Here is an 18127-nt window from a genome sequence, read left to right on the forward strand (position 1 = left end):
TTCCAGTGTGCCAGTTGCTGGTTACAAACACTTGAGTATTCACTGGGGTTCGTGGTAACTATTTGCAGCGTGACACGTCGCCGTGCTCCGAGTTTATAGGAGTGTTTTGTAATCAGACCTGGGTCGAATGACACTTGAAATTGCTCATGGCGTTTATTTAAACCGTTGGGAGTGTCGGCTGGGTGGGGTCAGCATCACTGGAGGCCACACATACTACAGCACTACAAATTAGTCCAAAAAAATAGTTAAAATATGGCAAATATTAGATTAAAAGTTGTTGTTCTCTACATTAACAGACTCCTGGGTGGTTTTTAGACGACTTCCAGTAGATGAAACTTGTGATAAATCAACATAAATAGCTTTTTTTTTGGTTAAAACACACCTTATCCGAGTCTATTGATACGGCTTCGTGAGCTGTCAGGGCTGCTGGTGGCAGCACTCGGTCATTTCAAATAGCCGCTGTCTTAATGTTACACACCAACGACAGCTGCAGTGTGATGGTCACAGGATCCGTTTGGCCTCCAGCTCTGAGCTCAACCCTCAGCCTGGTATGTGTCTTCGCCCAAAGCGGCTGCCGAGGCCAAAACACACCCGCGAAGTGATGGAACGTCTCCAATATGTGTACCAGCGGGTTACGTAATTCATGATCAACAGACGCTGGAGCTTTGATTAGTTATTGGATGCTCTGATTGGACAGAATGAGGCTTTGCTGGTTGTTCATTTCTGTTCCTGTCATTATCAGTGTTCCCATTTAGCTCCATTAAACGGAGATCTATTGCTAGTTTAGGTGAGCTGATTCATTGATTACTGCTGCTACTGCTTACCAAACACTGATTGTGAGTTTAACTGGAGGAAATATGGCCAGGCTTGGTATATTTTGGGAAAATACTGAAGCTAAACCCAATATTAAGTTGCATTTTTTTTGTAGTGTCACCAAAGTGGTGTTGAAATTCTAATGAGCAATAGACAGACTGATACTTTATTTATCCCTTTGGTGAAATTCAAGACACCCAGTAGCTCACATGTGTTTAATTCAAGAAAAATGTACAAAAAGCATGCAATCATTCACCAAAATTGCTGGTATTTACAAAAAATAGGTGCAAAAATTGTTGGTGTTTACAATAAAATAGAGTACAAAAGGTGCAACGTGAAAATAGAGCTGATGCTGTTAATAATAAGCAGTGTGTCGCTGCTGCAGAATGGTCTGCTGCACCTCATTATCATTCTGCCGAGTGATTTGAGGTGATTATTTCATTAGCTGTTTCAAGATTTTCGAGTTCTCTCTGCGTCTTTTTTCCGTAATTATGGAAGCTATTTTGGAAAGTCTAAATACAAGAACATTTTGGATGCAAATTCAGGAGGAGACTCATCAGCAGAAATAGTAACATCCATCAGGAGAGTCAATTCTAAAACTAAATTACAGGAATTTCAACATTTAGAATGAAATAATATCAAGTGTAGCATGTTTTTTAATCTAAATCCTGATTATCCCAGAGGACCAGTGATACCTGGGGATCACTAGTAATTTGTAATAATTAGATAGCTCTTGAGGAAATCTGCAATAAAATTCCAAACTACCGACCATATTTTGCAAAAACACAAAGCTTCTCTGTTGATGCAAATCAGCATCAAGGAAAAACTCCCTGACTTGTTTGTATTTCTTTCTTTAATCGAATCTCAACTGGGTGGAGCTAAACCCAGGATGTAGTGATGGTGGAGAAATGTTTGGAACATTTACATGCAGAGATTCACCAGCAAAATCAAACATTCCTGCCTTTATGCACGAGCCAGATCTTTGTAAAAACCTGCTGTTCACAGCTTGTAAGCTGCATTTTCAAAACTGCAGCACAGAGATAACAGAAATGCACCGGAAAAATGGTAGACATCTATTCAAAGTCAACATCCTAGGAGTCAGACTGCTGTGAACATGCCATATGGTCCATAAAATCAACAGAACAAATACTGTAAAACTATTTTAAAGCAGTTCTGAGTGCCTGTCAGATCCTTAATCAAATTTGCAATCACCTTTTCCTCAATCACTCAACATAATACCACAGACCCACTATCGTCCTTCAAGCTATGAGGTCAGAGGTCATGCATTCCTTGGTGATTTTTATTTATTTTTAACTTTCTGAAACGTTTCTGCCATCATTTGTTGAACAATTACCATAATGTATATCCTGAATTCACTTTTAATGTGTCTGCAGCTCACAGCCATGAAAAAATGTATTTGTGCTGCACTCAGAGTAGAAAATCACCTCAAAATGGTCTTTGTTTGATTTGTTATTCCACTTCCATGCAGTTGTGGAGTTAGCAAAAGTGAGGCTAAAATATTCTCTCTTTTAAATGTGTATGAACATGAGCTTAGGTGCAGATTTTAGAAACTTTTGGAGACATCATGAACATCTAAATTAATGCTATTTGATGTTGGTTTGGGATCTGTGTGGAAAATCAAGGTGATATTTGTGTGTGGACCCCAGAGCTGAGTGTAAATGACGTCAGGAACCAAATGATGGATGATGATCGCAGCTTCCTGGCGACAACCTCTGGGTGGGGTCGGTTTTAGAGCAGCGTTTACAGGGTCAAGTGGGGTCGCGGGTGGATTTTGCGGCTTTAGGAGGGCAGACCTTTTGAGGAAGCGCCGCTTGACGTAGGAAAGAGCGTGAACTTCCCTGTTTGAACACCAGAACGCTGAGAGGATTTAGCAGGAAGGAAGACTCGGATAAACAAACGACTGCAGAGCTCATGTCATTTAACGTTTGGGATCCTGTTGAAAAGAGTTTATTCGCTCAGTCTGAGGCAGTTTTTTAATCCTCACATGATCGGATTCATGTTTCTGTGTGTGAGGTTCACCATGTGAGGAGTGAATCTGTCAAAAATATCTCCTTTTTCCTGTTTACATGGAGGCATTTCCCGTCCAGCGGCGGACGCCTGCGGGTGTGTCGGGTTTGGTCCATCTGATGTCTCCAGTGGGCAGGAAACATGCTGGGATCTATCTCAGTAATCTTGAATGGGTTGGACATTACGCCGCTGTTATCTAGAGAGAATCGCAGCAGCAGCAACGCCTCTGAAATCTTCAGTCTCAGTGGGAATAAAATCCCTGCAGACTCGGTGCCACGTTGCTCAAACTGTCTCTGCTTCATCCTCTTGAAGTGAAGCAGCATCTCTTAAGACGTGCAGCTTTTACTGCCTTTACCTGTTGAACAGTTTTTCACCATTTGGCTCCAGAATGATGAGAACTTAAACCTTCTGGCAGTGTTCAGAGTCCTGATGTAGAAAATCCATGTTTTTATAATCAATATTCAGTTATTAATGACATAATGTAGCTTGTGAAGGTTATTTTGGAGGAACATCACAATAACAAAAAAGAACTTTATATTTTATTTGAAAATCTACAGCTCACAAACACAAAAAGATTAAAAAAAAAATATGTATTTAAGGTGCCTTCAGTGGAGCAATATTAGCCTTAAGTGGTGTTTTATTGATTTAATATTCCAGTTTCATACAGCTGTGGGACACAGATGAATTAGCAACAGTGAGGCCAAGATATTCTCACCTTAAAGTCTATAGTATGGCTAAAAGAAATCCTACATTTCCTTCCATTTCCTTCCTATATTTTTAAATTTAACAACTTAAAAGCTCATGTTCATAATTAAAGTTATTAATTTCCTCTTATATTTTTAAATTTGCCAACCTTAAAACTTTATAACTGGTATTTTTTTCAGATCTTTCTTTAAAATTCCATTTTAAAGACTTGCATTCCTAATGTTATTATTATGATTATCATGTTCATAATGATTATTTTAGTGGTAATTATTAATGGTTATTGATGGTAATGTTTTTATATATATATATATATATATATATATATATATATATATATATATATATATATATATATATATATATATATACACACACATAATATGAGGAAAAATTATTACCATCATTATGAACACGAGTTTTTAAGTTGACAAATTCTTAAAAAAAACTAAACAAAAAATATAAAAAACATGGTATATATATACATATATATATATATGTGTGTGTGTGTGTATATATGTGTGTATATATATTTCTTCTTAAATTTGACAACTTATAGGCTTGCATTACTAATTATAGCATTTTTTCTTCTATTTTTTTAAATTTGACAACTCAAAAACTTGTGTTTATAATTAACGTTATTAATTTCTTCCTATATTTTGCAATCTGCCAAGGTTAAAACTTGTGATCATAATAATAGTAATTATTTTGTCCTTTTTTTAAATATTTGGCAGCTTAAAAACTTTTTGTTTTTAATTATAGTATATATTTTTCCAATTTTTTTTATTTTTTAAATTTGCAAACTTAAACTCTTGTGGTCATAATTATTGTAATAATTTTTTCCCCCAACGGCTTAAAATTTGCTGACTCACAAGCTTGCATCTCTAATTATACAAGTGGAAATACTGCACATTTTTATAAGTAATCAACTAAAAAACTTGCAAACATCCTAAAGCAAGGTTAATTTTTATTAGATTTGATCAAACAGGAAAAATTACAACTTGTTGGCTGTCACAATTCAAAAGGATTAATGTTAAGTCTTAATTTTTAATTGTTACATTATATTTTAAAGTGCATCATCTTTCCCTCAGATCCTTCTTTTCTGGCAGAAGTCTTTCAACTTTCACACCTCTGATGAAGCACAGAGGCTTCTCCGTTAAAAACACATCAGGTTATGTAACGTCGTGACCTTTTCCAGTGTAAAATCAGACCTCTTTCCAGAGGCGAAGTCCTTGTTAACTGGATAAAACACAGAGCCCCTCGTAAGAACCTTAAATCACGACAACAACATGACTTTCTGCAGGAACAGCTGCTGATTCTGGTCCAGTTTGAAGCTGGTTTCGTTGTAATCCGGGTGAACCGACCCTTTAACTGTTCACCCTCGCCGTTCTCTGCCAACACGTGTCTGATAATTATTTATATTTGAGTCTCTGGCCCCAGAGTCCTGCACTGTTTGAGCAGCGGTTGCCGTGGAGACGCCATGAGGTGTCGTTTGCATGTATTGGTGCAAACATGGCTTCCTTCCTGTCGCTTTTCAGCCTCTTTTTGGTCTTTTGCTTCGTCAAATCTGCTTCCAGAGTCTCGTTTTGTTTGTGGAAGTATTTACAGTCCAGAATAGAAACAGTTTTCCTCCTCATTGTCCCTAAATTTAGACCCAGTAAGCTTCGCGTTATCTGCTCAGACTGCCACCAATTGTGAGAGTGTGTTTCGGTATTTCCTCCGTGTGTGAACTCTTGCGTAAGGACGTGAGGAGAAAACATATTTCCGTCTATATCTGGCCCGGTGCTGATAATACCTCCGTCACAAACACGTCCTCAGCTGTCCGTCATGTGCTGCTGAGCGTGATGTCAAAGAAATCTCAAAGGCCGCATTGGATTTGGTGTGTTCTTTGGGGGGACACCTGACGATGGAGTGCGTCCGTTAAGGTGCCAACTATAACATCATTAACTTGTCCATCTCTTAATAGGTTTAGAAACAGGATCAGAGCAGCGGGGTCAGTTTCACCAGGCTGCAGCTGGAAGTCAGAGCAGGACAGCAGCGACTGTTCAGCTCACATCCCATCATCACATCCCCAACATGGATCACAAGCACAGCCATCGGCCTCACTTACAGACAGCACACTTCTCCTGACAAGTGCCGTCTTGATGCTGAAGTGGAAAGTCGTTGTTATCCTGACACAAAAAGAGAGCAGAAACATTTTTAAAAACAGTGACTTGGAGCTCAGTGTGTAGAGGTCAATGGATGGACGATGAGTCCCACGTTCAGGTGTTGGATTAGAGCTCGGAGGACAGGAAGTCAAGCCACAGTGTTTTTATACAGCACAAAATACACAGCATGTAGCGTGTATATGTGCTTTACAGTCAGACAGATGATGATTGGTGTTAATAATTACCCTAATGAGCCTAAATATTGCAGTTGAGACCATTTAGTGTTATTTATGGTGTTATTTTACCTGAATAATTTACATATTAGCAAAAAAAAACTACATAAAATACAAATTTTATTGGCTGAAACCCCACATTTTGCATTTTTAACTATGGATAATGTCTAATCTAACTATGTAATATTAGAGCTGAGACCCTACAGTATTATAAATTATGGAACTTAATGTAAATGATATAAATACGAAGCACATTTTAAAACAGCAGCTGTTGTACCCAAATGCATTCCAGTACAAACAATTATGATTGGCATTACAAATTAATCCAGCAAGTTTAAATATTGAGGTTAAAACTATTTAGTGTTATTTCTAATGTGATTTTACCTGAATAGTTTACGTATTAGTGATGCAAACCCTACAAAAACACTAAAATCTTGACTTTAGTGTATATTGAGGGTGAGACCTTTGAATATGGAGAATAATTAACTAATGTAATACCATAGCAAAGACCCTACGGTATTATAAATTACAGAACTTAACCCAACTAATATAAATATTATGGCAAAGATCCAACTCATTTACAATGAGTAGTAAATAAAATAATGAAGCCATTGTGCTTTCCAGTACAAAAAAACTATGATGATTGGCATCACAAATGAACCTAATAAGTTCAAATATTGGAGTTAAGACCCTTTAGTGTTAAATAGAATGTGATTTTACCTGAATAATTCACATACTAGTAATTAAAACCCTACAAAGATTACATAAAATACAAATTTTGTTGGCTGAAACCCCTCATTTTGCATTTTTAACTGTGGATATTTTCTAATCTAACTAATGTAATACTAGAGCTGAGACCTTATGGTATTACAAATTATGAAACTTAACGTAACTGATATAAATACGAAGCGCATTTTAAAACAACAGCCATTGTTCCAAAGAGCTTCCAGTCCAAAACATAATTATGACTGGCATAATTAAATTAACAAGTTCAAATATTGGGGTTAAAGATCTGTACTGTTAACTATAGAGCGATTTTATCTGAGTAATTCATGCATTAGTGAATAAAATCCTATAGGAAATACTGTAGTGGACTGTTAACATGTCCATGTGGTGTTTTTTAAAGACGTGTGAAATAAACGTTCAACACCATGACCGACTATTTCCACCTTAAAACCCACCAATGACTGTCAGAAACACAAATTCAGACTTCCAGGGTTTTATACGTAACACATTAAAGGAATCAATGTGCAAGATAGGACTTTATGCATCATTATTCGTCTTCGGAATGAGTTAGTGGTTCCAGTATGTTCGATTAAACGACTCCAATATTACAACTTGGCCCTGTGCAGTAGAATAAATTAGTTTTACCGCATTAGAGTGGAGATATTGGTGAGCCGGAGTGCTCGAGGTGCACTGGATAGGAAGTGGGGACTTCATATTTCTGCAAATTTTTTAAGAAAGAGCAGCGTAGAGGGATTTCTAAGCCATTAAGCCAAGGTAGGAAGGGGTTGTTTTAATAGAAAAAAACATCTAAATATGCAGATTTGATACACAGAGATGAGTTTTTTGGGGAGTTTTAGGGACAAAAATGATTTCTTTCCACATTTTATTTTTAAAGCTGCTGCTCTGCTCATGCAATAGAAGAAGTAGAAGTAGGAGGATGGACGGTGAAAACAGAACGAGTGAGGAAACAGGCAAATGTTTACATGGATCAGCTGTTTTAGGAGACAAACTGAAGGCGTACGTGAGTCACCCTGCTGTTATTTATGTGAACACTGAGAGGCTACTTTATAGCACTAATGCTTGAAGTCAGTGGGTAGATTGTGGATGTTTAAGTTGCATTTAAGGTCACAAAAACAGAAATCTTGCAGATACGTTGCTTCTCAGTGTGAATGCAAATAATCCCAGTGTACGTAGATGAAAAGCTGTCAAATGATTTGCATGAAAACTTGCAGAAGCAGCTTTTTTTTGTTCGTGGAAAGGTGCTGTCAGGCCCAGTTTAAGCGTCTCCTCCACTCCACAAACCCTCCCTCATTATCAAGTCAGCTGGAGACAACTTAATCCAGCTGCTGTTAGAGGCCGACAGCAACAACGAGCTCAGAAGCAAGACTCTTCAGCTACATATCAGGAATTTAAACATTTTACACCTGCTGGATTAATTTACATTTAAGGGGAGCATGTGTTTAAAAATAGTCCAGGAGTCGTGCAGCGTGTGTTCGCTTGTTTGTGTGTTCGCTTGTTTGTGTGTTCGCTTGTTTGTTGCTGCATATTTCTCATGGTTTTGTCATTTTGACTCTCAGTACAAAGCCCTGTGATCAGATCTGGGGTCTGTCGGAGTGTAAACGGCCAGAGAGGCTGAGTGGAGAGAAGATGAACGTTTGATGTTGATCTGCGTAGAATACCAACAACCTGACAACCCAGACCTCTTATTCTTTCATTTAGTTCCCTCTTTGAGGCCAAATCTGCCTTTCAAAACCCCACTGGACTGTGTCTTTTTTGCAAAAAACTATTCAAAGCTACTTGGCTCTGTGTGAAAAAGTGATATATTTTTTAAAAACAAGGATTCAAGTAGGGGGCAAATACTTTTTCATGGCACTGTAAATGAAGTTAAGAGGAACTGTCAAAGCAAAACTGAATCACATCCACTCATTTGTGACTGAATTTCCATTTAAATTCCTTCTCTGTGTCTGGATTTGGGGCCTACATGCTCATTTCACAAAGACATTGATCCCTGAATGGGTTCCAGCAGCTGTTATAATGTGGATTTAGTGGAAAATGGCTTCAAGCTAATTGTGTCTAAACAAGTACAACATTTATAAACTAGAAAAGCACTCAGAAAGCGCAGTACTCCTCCAAGGCTGTTCATTCCCTCATATGGCATTGTTAGAAATGCAGCATTTTAAAAAAAAAAAAATGCAGCATTTGTTTATTTATTAGTTATTGATGATCAGAAGTCATGTAACCAAGGAATGTGGCCATTTAATATAGAAAACACAAACAAAATGACCTTGCGTTGAGCACAGGTGTGTGTTATGCTTGTGTACATTATTGGCTGAACCGGTCACATGACAGACTTAATGAGGAAGTTGTTGTTCAAAAGCTGGATAGTAAAAAAATACAGAGCTAACCTTATCTGTTTAGCTTTGTATTTGCTTAGGAATTTAGAATTTCTAAAATTTATTTTGTAATGTGTACTGAAAATATGCCAGTTTTGGAAGCAGCATAAATAATTGCATCAAATTGGTAGCACACAGTTGAATTGACTTTATCCTAATTAAGTTACTTTATTCATTGAATTAATCTCAATGAGCATTTCTGCAGCTCAGTTTTCAGGAAAGTCAAGTTTAAGTTTCCAATTCTTCAAATTTTGTTATAAATTTTACCCAAAATGTGAAATGCAAAACCTGATTTTGTCATCAGAGTGATCTTGTTCTTTTTCTGTAGCACAAAAATTCAAAGAAACACAGTAGTCAAACATGCAGTTAGAGTAAAATTATCCTAATTAACTTCACAAGTGAAATTATTGTCTACTAAAATCATTTAATTCCTCTCAAATGACCATTGCTGCAGATGCAGGGAAAGTCAAGTTGAAGTTTACAGTTTTCCCAGCTTAAATATTTGCTTAATTTCAATGTGAAATGAAAACCTGATTTTTGTCATCAGATTTATGTTATTTTTTCCTTTTCTTTGCTCTGTAATCTTACTGGAAGAAAACAGCAATTGAGTTGAAGCACAAAAATCAGAAAAAAACACACAATGCTAAAAGTGCAGGAAACTTTTTTTTTTTTTTTCCAAAATCAGGATACCTGTTTAAAGTAAATTCAACTTGATAGAATCCACAAAAGTAAACTGCTCATTTACTTATAATAATACACTTAACTGAAGGTAAACTTCTCTGAAATTAAGCTCAAATATTTACTGATGAAAGTGTTGCATGTTGGAAATGTGCTTTAAAATAACCTGCAAGACTCTGTTCTTATGTGTTGACAAACATTAAGGTTTTCATTATGGGGCTGTGGGTTCAAATACCTCCTCAGGACTCCACTAAAGCAGCAGGTCGATCAGTGGAGGTCTGCAGATGTTAGACTGACCTATAATAAGACGAGCTGCAGGCATTTCAAATCTTCACCTCCTCCTTCCCTCCATTCCTCAGCTCCATCCAGGGAATTCCACCTCGTCCACCTGCTGCCGTCCGTCTGTCCGTCCGTCTGTCCGTCCACACAGAGCTGCAGTTTAAAGCTGCAGTTTAAAGCTGAGGCTTAATGCTTAAGTTTAAAGCTGCGGTGTGAAGCTGCAGTTTAACACTTAGGTTTAAAGCTGAAGATTAAAGCTGCAGTTTGAAGCTGAAGTTTAACGCTGAAGTTTAAACCCGAAGTTTTAAGCTGAAATTCAAAGCCGCAGTTTAAAGCTGCGGTTTAAAGCTGCGGTTTAAAGTTGAAGATAAAAGCTGAAGTTTAAAGCTGACGTTTGGTGCAAGTTTAGCTGCAGCTGATCATGTTGGTACTTTTTACCTGCAATATTGTGTTTTCTCCTTTTATAGCTCGGGTCAATTTTCATTTGGATTTAAAAAAACATAAGATAAGTTAAAACTTTATTAATCCTGAAGAAAATTCTTGTGCCAGATATCACTCAGATAATGTTTCCAAACTAAAACAACGAGACTTAGCAATCAATGTCCTGTTTTTCTCAAATTCCAGCTCAGATTCAAAGACGAAAAAGACAAATTCCTGGAAACTGCATTTGATATTAGTATAACTTCAAAAGTGACACATTAATGTTGTTAGAATTTTCATTTGAAAGTGTAATATTCAGCTACCTGCTGTTTAAGATGTGATAAAACTTCATTAATCCTGAAGAAATTGCTCAGAGAAAAACAAAATGACATAACATAAGAAATGCATTGCCTGAAAAGTAGAAAAGCAATAAGATATAAGTGCGATACTTTACGGAAATAGAATAAATAAGCTAAAATAAGGCTGGAATAGAACAATAAAAAGTAATGCTGGCAATTATACAGAGGTAATAAGTAATATAACACATGAAAATGAAAGATTGCACAAGAAAATTTTGAGATATATCAACAATCTTGTACATGAAAAGTGAAATATTGCACATGAAATCAAAATGCTGCAAATCATAATGAAATATTACACTTTAAACTGAAACATTACAGCTGAGAAATGAGAATATTGCAGATAAAATAAAATGCTACACATGATACAGACACTGATGTTGTACAAACTATTGATAAAAGTAATATTCGTGATTAATACTGATAAGAACAATCATGTTTTTTTTATCTGAAAACTACCAGAGACGACAAGCCTTTGCAGCTATTTATGCTCTATTTTAATGCAACACAGCTGCTCCTTTATACTCTGAGTGCCTCTTGCAGCCTTCAGTGTGGAGGCTGCACCTGTCGCTGCTGCTGAAAGTAATAAAATGTGAGTCACTCAGCGCAGAAATAATAGTCAGAAAGCCTCGACGCGGTCAGTTGAACGTCCGTTTGATGAGCTGGTGGACAAAACTAAAAAAAAAACCTTCATTATGCGGCACAGATAACTTCGATTTTGGTCGTTTTCTGTCAAAATTATGAATCTCAGTGTGAAAAGGTAGATTTTTATTTGTGTATTTAACTGTCAACTCAGAGTGGAGTCATGTACTCTTATGAATCCTGGTACTCTTGATGTCTCATCACTTCAGATGGTATCAGTCTTGTCTAAAGTGTGTCCAGAGCTTGTTCTATTCCATCAATGCCTCGGCAGTGAATGTCTGCGATGTGCCGCTGTGACCCGTCAGACACCCGATGCCTCCGACCCGCCCAGACAGGCTCCACGTCCAGCCGACCCGACCCGGCCCGACCCGGCCCGGCCCGGCCCGGCCCGGCCCGGCCGGCATTCACTCCACTAAAACAGAGATCACAATGAGGACGGATTCCTGAACTGAGTTTCTACACGTTTAGTCAGGAATGAAGTCTTTAAAATGATTCTTACTGATGGGACTCTGTTCATCGTTTACAAAGACATCATTTGCTCTGGATCAAGTGTTTGAGTTCAGCCAAATTCTAAAGAAAAACATGCTCAGCCAACAAACTATACTGAGTCACAGGAATTAGATTTTCCTTTACAATCAAACGTGTTTTTATTTACCATTTATTGAATAACTGGTAGCATAAAAACAAGTATTTAAGTTGGTTATCCATAAAATAATTAAAGTAATTTTTGAACCAATTTCTTTAAGTTTACCTCGACTTGAATTTAATTTAAGCTTTTAGGTTGATTATTCACAGAAAATGAAGTTATTCCAGCTTATATTTTATGTTTTTTAAAGGATGTTATAGTGTTACACACTTTAAAAACATTTTAAAAATAAGGCTGTTCCAATGTTAAGTAGGAAGGACATAAAATCCTGACAAAATTTATTTATCAAACCAATTTTATTAAGTTACCTCAACTTGAATTTAGGGTTAAATCAATCAATGTAGAAATTTGAGTTTAATTTACATACAATATTAAGTTAAATGCCAACATTATTACCTCAACCCATCTCATCTTAACAATGCTGTTACTTCATTTTTATTTAAATCTGTAAATTAGAGTCTTTACCCTGCAAATATGCATTCACACTAAAACTATCTGAGTATTCTGATGGGCAGTTTCTAGTTTACAGACTTTCTGCTCTGCAAGTTTCTAAACTAAACCTGTGCACCAAACGCTTAACTTCAGTGGTTCCTGCTGCTTCGTTACTGATTTTCCAGCTTAGATCAGCTGTTTGTGGTGAGCAGATGGATGATGTGAGCCGAATATCAAACTCTTATGAAAACAGTCTGACGGCCTCACATGTCAGAATCAAAGCATGTGGAAGAAAACAGCAGAATCAGGTCAGCGGTCGACTCTGTCTGGTTTAAAGGAGTTTGTTTGCACCGTTTACATGCAACAGCGTCATGATCTCTGCTAATTTCCTGTTTTTAGTGGTTGCTAATGTTTGTGCACCGTCTGAGAAGTAAAGTAAAGGTGGAAACTTGCTGCAATGGCACATAAATAAAGCAGATTTCTTCTGCGTCACTGCTGCAGGTTATAGACAGTAAGAAGCTTAACTTGTTCATTTTTTGCAGCATCTTTTAAAACGCTGAGCGTCCGTTTCACCGGGATTCAGTTCAAGACGACTCACTGATGTTCTCTGCAGCTTAAACTTCATTTCCAACTCTGCTCTTTTTATTCTTATGGAGTCCTCCTTGTCCTGAGGTGACGTGAAGCTGCAGCTGCTGAATATATCTCACCTTCATACCCACATTTTCCACTTTTTAGAGCCATTGACATACATCAAATTGAGGTTTATTGTGCAAAGATTTGTCTTGTTGGTTCCCTCAGAGCGTGAATGGAGGTTTGTGCAGATGGTTTGAACCCGGCCAGCCGGTGTGAAGGAATAACCGAGACGATGGAAAGAATGTGAAGCCCGTCGGAGGCCTCCATATCAGAGCCTGTAGCTCCATATGCTCGGGCCTGACATGAATGCCTGACATTACATTTTCTTAAGCGCGCTACTGAGGCTAATTTAGTGTCACATGACACCGTTATGTTTTGTTGGCATGTCGCTGGTGGCGGCTGTCCTCCTTCACATGCACGGAGCTTTATGTAATCAAATGTCCACTAAGCAGCATTTTCTAAAGCTGCTCCTGATTTTATTTCATGTTTCAGTTTGCAAACAAATCTGCAGAAATGTAGTGTACACTCAAGCTTTTGTGCTGATTAGTCATAAAACATAAGTTGTTCCAACAGTATTTTCATAATTTTTTCAAATTTTTTTTACGCCTAACCCTAACATTTATTTATTATTGTTTCCATAATTATAAACGCAAGCAAACATTTTTTTAAAATTTGATTTAAAAAAAAAAGTTATCAAGCCAGTGTCATCAAATTACTTCAATCTGAATTTAGTTTTTAAGTTAATTATTTATTTAAAAAAATGTAGTCGTTCCAACCATGCAAGTAAAATACAAGCACCACATTGTTGGGTTTTAATTTAATTTAACATTTAGACACTTTAGACCATCTGAAGTGATGAGACGTCAAGAGTAGCAGGATTCATAATAATACATGACTCCACTCTGAGATGGCAATTAAATACACACATAAACATCTACTTTTTCCACACTGAGATTCATAATTTTTCAATTTAACATTTTTCTAAAACCCTTTTCTTAAATGGTTCCTGATTTTTTTTTATTTTACATTTCAGTTTGCAGAATAAATGTCCAGAAACACAATATGCACTCAAGTTTTTAAGCTGATTATTCATAGAAAATAGGTTGTTCCAATAGTTTTTACATATTAAAATTTTTTTTTGCATTTATTAATAGCATAATTACAAACACAAGTTTTTAAGTTGGCAAACATATTTAAAAATTTGGTTAAGTAGAGGATACATGAAGAAAAATTATCAGTTTCAAACCAATTCAATAAATTAACTTCATTTGAATTTAGTATTTAAGTTGATTATTTATGAAAAATCTAATTGTTCCAGCTGGGTAATTAGAATACAGGTACCACACTGCTAGATTTTAATTGAATTTTATTTAATTTTATTTAATTTTATTTCTGTACCTTAACATTTAGTACTGGAACTCACTTTGCCAATAAAGGCTTTTCTGAACTTCAGGTAAATATTTGTATCAGTTAGTGTCTCAGAATGTCTCAGAACTGTGTTTTTAATGATAAAGAAAACACTGATTTTATATTATATTCTTTTGAAATTTATTTATTTATTGTTATGTACTTGAATAAACTAATTCTGAACACAGATTTTTAAATGTCATATCAATCCCTGGATATTTTCTGCCTCCTTTTTCTCTAGAAGTTATTAAATGTGATGCCTTATTAAAACACTGACAGACTAAACAATAGAAAATATATGAAAGCGAACACACAAATCCATCAAAGCTCTTGCAGCACAATAAATTTCCTTTCCTATTTCGGTCTATTTTCTCCTGTTTAAAGGAACTTGAAGTTACTGGACGGATTTATTTACTCCTGTTTATGGACTTTCATCTGCAGGAAGATCAGAGAAGCAAATTCAGGAACTGGATTCCCACTTTCATTCTTTTACGTTGTTTGACAAAGACTGGAAGAATGAGCAACACTTTACTGACGTCTGAACAGAAAAGCATTAATTTCTTATGATAACCATAATAATTGAATGTTTCTTTGTGCGTTTCAGACTCTGACAGAGACCAAGAGGACAGCCATGTTTTCAACCAGAGCAGAGATCCAGCCGTAAGTAAAACAAAACAAATATGCAACAAGCTGCCACGACACCCAAATTAGCAAGAAAGATATTCAACACCAACAGCTGCTAGAGTTGCTGGCAGATCCTGGGATGAAACTTAGGCTTCTTGGAGACTTTTTCTTGCTTCAGTTGCTCGCTATCAATCTTGGACTAATTTGCATGAATCTACGCCATTTGTAGATGATTTCTCCTCACCAAATTCATTGATTCTGAAAGCCTTACAGAGTTATCTGGAGAACATAGGAGCCTAAATTTCAGAGGTTTGTAGAAGAAAAGTTCAATTTGTCACTTCTTAAGGAGGTTCTAGTCACTGGCAGCTGCTCTGGAACTCTTGATTCATATTTTATTGATATGAAGTTGGGTCATTCCACCTTAATTCATCGAAGGCCCCATCTTCAATTTGATTGTTTTTTTTAAATGTTGAATATTGATTGAGTTGACCATGTGTAAAATCTGGGCTCATATGTAGCATTAGTTATTGAGTTAGAACTATTAAAGAAGGTGGGGTCATGTCGATTTCTTGGCACCAATCTGTGGATTGATGGTTAAAGATGCATAATTTCAAAAATAATGTAGCTGGAGTCCTGAAACTTTGCAGATGCATTGATATGTACATGTGGTCTTCAATGGCACAACTTTGCTTTGATAGAATAATGCAAACCGGTTATATGATGGTGCAACTTTAGTCAAAAAAATTCAATATTTCAGTTTATACCATTTTTCCGCCAACCATGAAACCTTTATTTTTCACCCTAACTGGCTGATTGGCAGTATGGTGCCAGTCAGTGGCACTTTATGAGAAAAAATGTTTCATGTGACTGATCCTGTTTTTTATTTATTTAAATCACACAAGTGACAACAAAATGCCAGTTTTATGAATGGGGATGGATGGATGTATGGATGGATGGATGGATGGTTGGACCGATGGATGGATGGATGGATGATATTGGATGGATAATAATGGATGGATGGATGGATGGATGGATGATGGATGGACAAATGGACGGATGGATGGATGGATGGATGGATGGATGATGGATGGATCGATGGATGGATGATAATGGATGGATGAATGATTTTGGATGGATAATAATGATGGATGGATGATGGATGAATGATATTGGATGGATAATGATGATGGATGATGGATGGATGAATGGTGTTGGATGGATGGATGGATGGATGGATGGATGGATGATATTGGATGGATAATGATCGATGGATGGATGATGGATGGATGATATTGGCTGGATAATGATGGATGGATGGATGATATTGGATGGATAATGATGGATGGATGATGGATGGATGATATTGGATTGATAATGATTGATGGATGGATGAATGGTGATGATGGATGGATGGATGGATGGATGGATGGATGGATGGATGGATGGATGGATGGATGGATGGATGGATGGATGGATGATATTGGATGGATGATAATGGTTGATGATGGATGGATGGATGGATGGATGGATGGATGGATGGAAGGATGGATGGATGGAGGGATGGATTGAATTTAGTTTTGGGGAAATTCAAAGTATCCAGCAGCTCACACATGCTACATTTAAGAAAAATGAGGAGAATAATCTGTAAAATAACATCCAAATCGTGCAGGTGGAAGAAATAAGGCACAAAATTATGCTGGTATTTAACAAAGAAACTCTAGATAGATACTTTATTCAATCCACTTGGAGAACTTCAAGGTATCCAATAGCTCACACATGTTGAAAAGTAAGGAAAAAGAAGAAATAAGGTGCAAAATCAGGCCAAGAAAAAACAGCTGGTGCTGGTACAATAAAAATGATTATTAAAAAGTCTAAATACAGTATAACAATAAAAATAACAGTAATAATGTCATATAGAAGAGGGCTGCAGTCCTGGTGGACGCAGGATTATTGCACAGTATCATTTGTTTGACTTTATGATCTTTTTCTTTATTTCTTTGGGCGGATAGAAAATGCAATATTTGCTCATTCAAATCTGTTCTAAAAGTCAGCGGCTTCCAGTTTCTTTTCCACACCAGTGTTCATACAGTAATAACACTTTAACTCAGCGGAGCGACTCTTTATGTGATCGCAGTTTGGTGACTGAAACGAGTGTGGACAGATGCTGGTTATGAAGCACAGCAGCAGTGTTTTACTGATGACGTTAAGGCACACATGTATTGCACATTTAGGACATTATTACACTTTTATGAGGAGAGTTGTGTGTTATTTTTGATGCACCTCATAAACAGGATGGTTTATCATTCAGGCTTTAATATTTACTGCCTGTGAAAGTGTGTGTTTAGATTATTTCCACACAGTGAGTGATATGATAGGAGAGAATTCAGTTGACAAAGCATATTAACTTTATTAAACAGGAAGGAATAATCAGATTTGCAAATGCACAGAGAACAAGGCAACAAAATGCAGTTTAGCATCTAAGTGCAAAAGTGTAAAGTTATTGCATATCTTATTATCTTAGGCCTCAAGTGTACAGTTTGAGGTACAAATTTGCAGTTACATTATGTTTTTACAGATTTATTTATAAAAAAGTTCATGAAACGAGTAGAAAAAAGAGCCAGTTTGGACACACCTTCTCATTTAATGGTTTTTCTTTATTTTTATGAATATTTACATTTTAGATTCTCACTGAAGGCATCAAAACTATGAATGAACACATAAGGAACTACGTAGTAAGCATAAAAGTGTGAAATAAGTCAAAACATGTTTTATATTTTAGATTTGTCCTTTGATTACTGCTTTGCACACTCTTGGCATTCTCTCAATGAGCTGCATCAGATGACCTCCACAGTCACCTGACCTAAACCCAATCCACATGGTTTGGGATGAGATGAACCACAGAGTGAAGGCAAAAGTGCTCAGCATCTCTGGAACTCCTTCAAGACTGTTGGAGAATCATTTCAGG

At 36.6% G+C, this 18127-nt stretch overlaps 2 protein-coding genes across 3 annotated transcripts in view; one reads left to right on the top strand and one right to left on the bottom strand.

The window, feature by feature from the left end:
• polr1g (RNA polymerase I subunit G) overlaps positions 1–9915 on the bottom strand; it is a 144532-nt gene extending 134617 nt beyond the window's left edge. The window contains exon 1 of the mRNA XM_023292166.3: positions 9905–9915. The gene's annotated coding sequence lies outside the window, so the exon portion shown is untranslated. The remainder of the gene's footprint in view (positions 1–9904) is intronic.
• Positions 1–18127, top strand: part of prx (periaxin) — a 46775-nt gene that overhangs the window by 567 nt on the left and 28081 nt on the right. For both annotated transcript variants that reach the window (XM_055011914.1, XM_023292171.3), the window contains exon 2: positions 15143–15198. The gene's annotated coding sequence lies outside the window, so the exon portion shown is untranslated. The remainder of the gene's footprint in view (positions 1–15142; positions 15199–18127) is intronic.

Source organism: Amphiprion ocellaris, chromosome 7 (assembly GCF_022539595.1).
Source record: "Amphiprion ocellaris isolate individual 3 ecotype Okinawa chromosome 7, ASM2253959v1, whole genome shotgun sequence".
Lineage (NCBI taxonomy): Eukaryota > Metazoa > Chordata > Actinopteri > Pomacentridae > Amphiprion > Amphiprion ocellaris.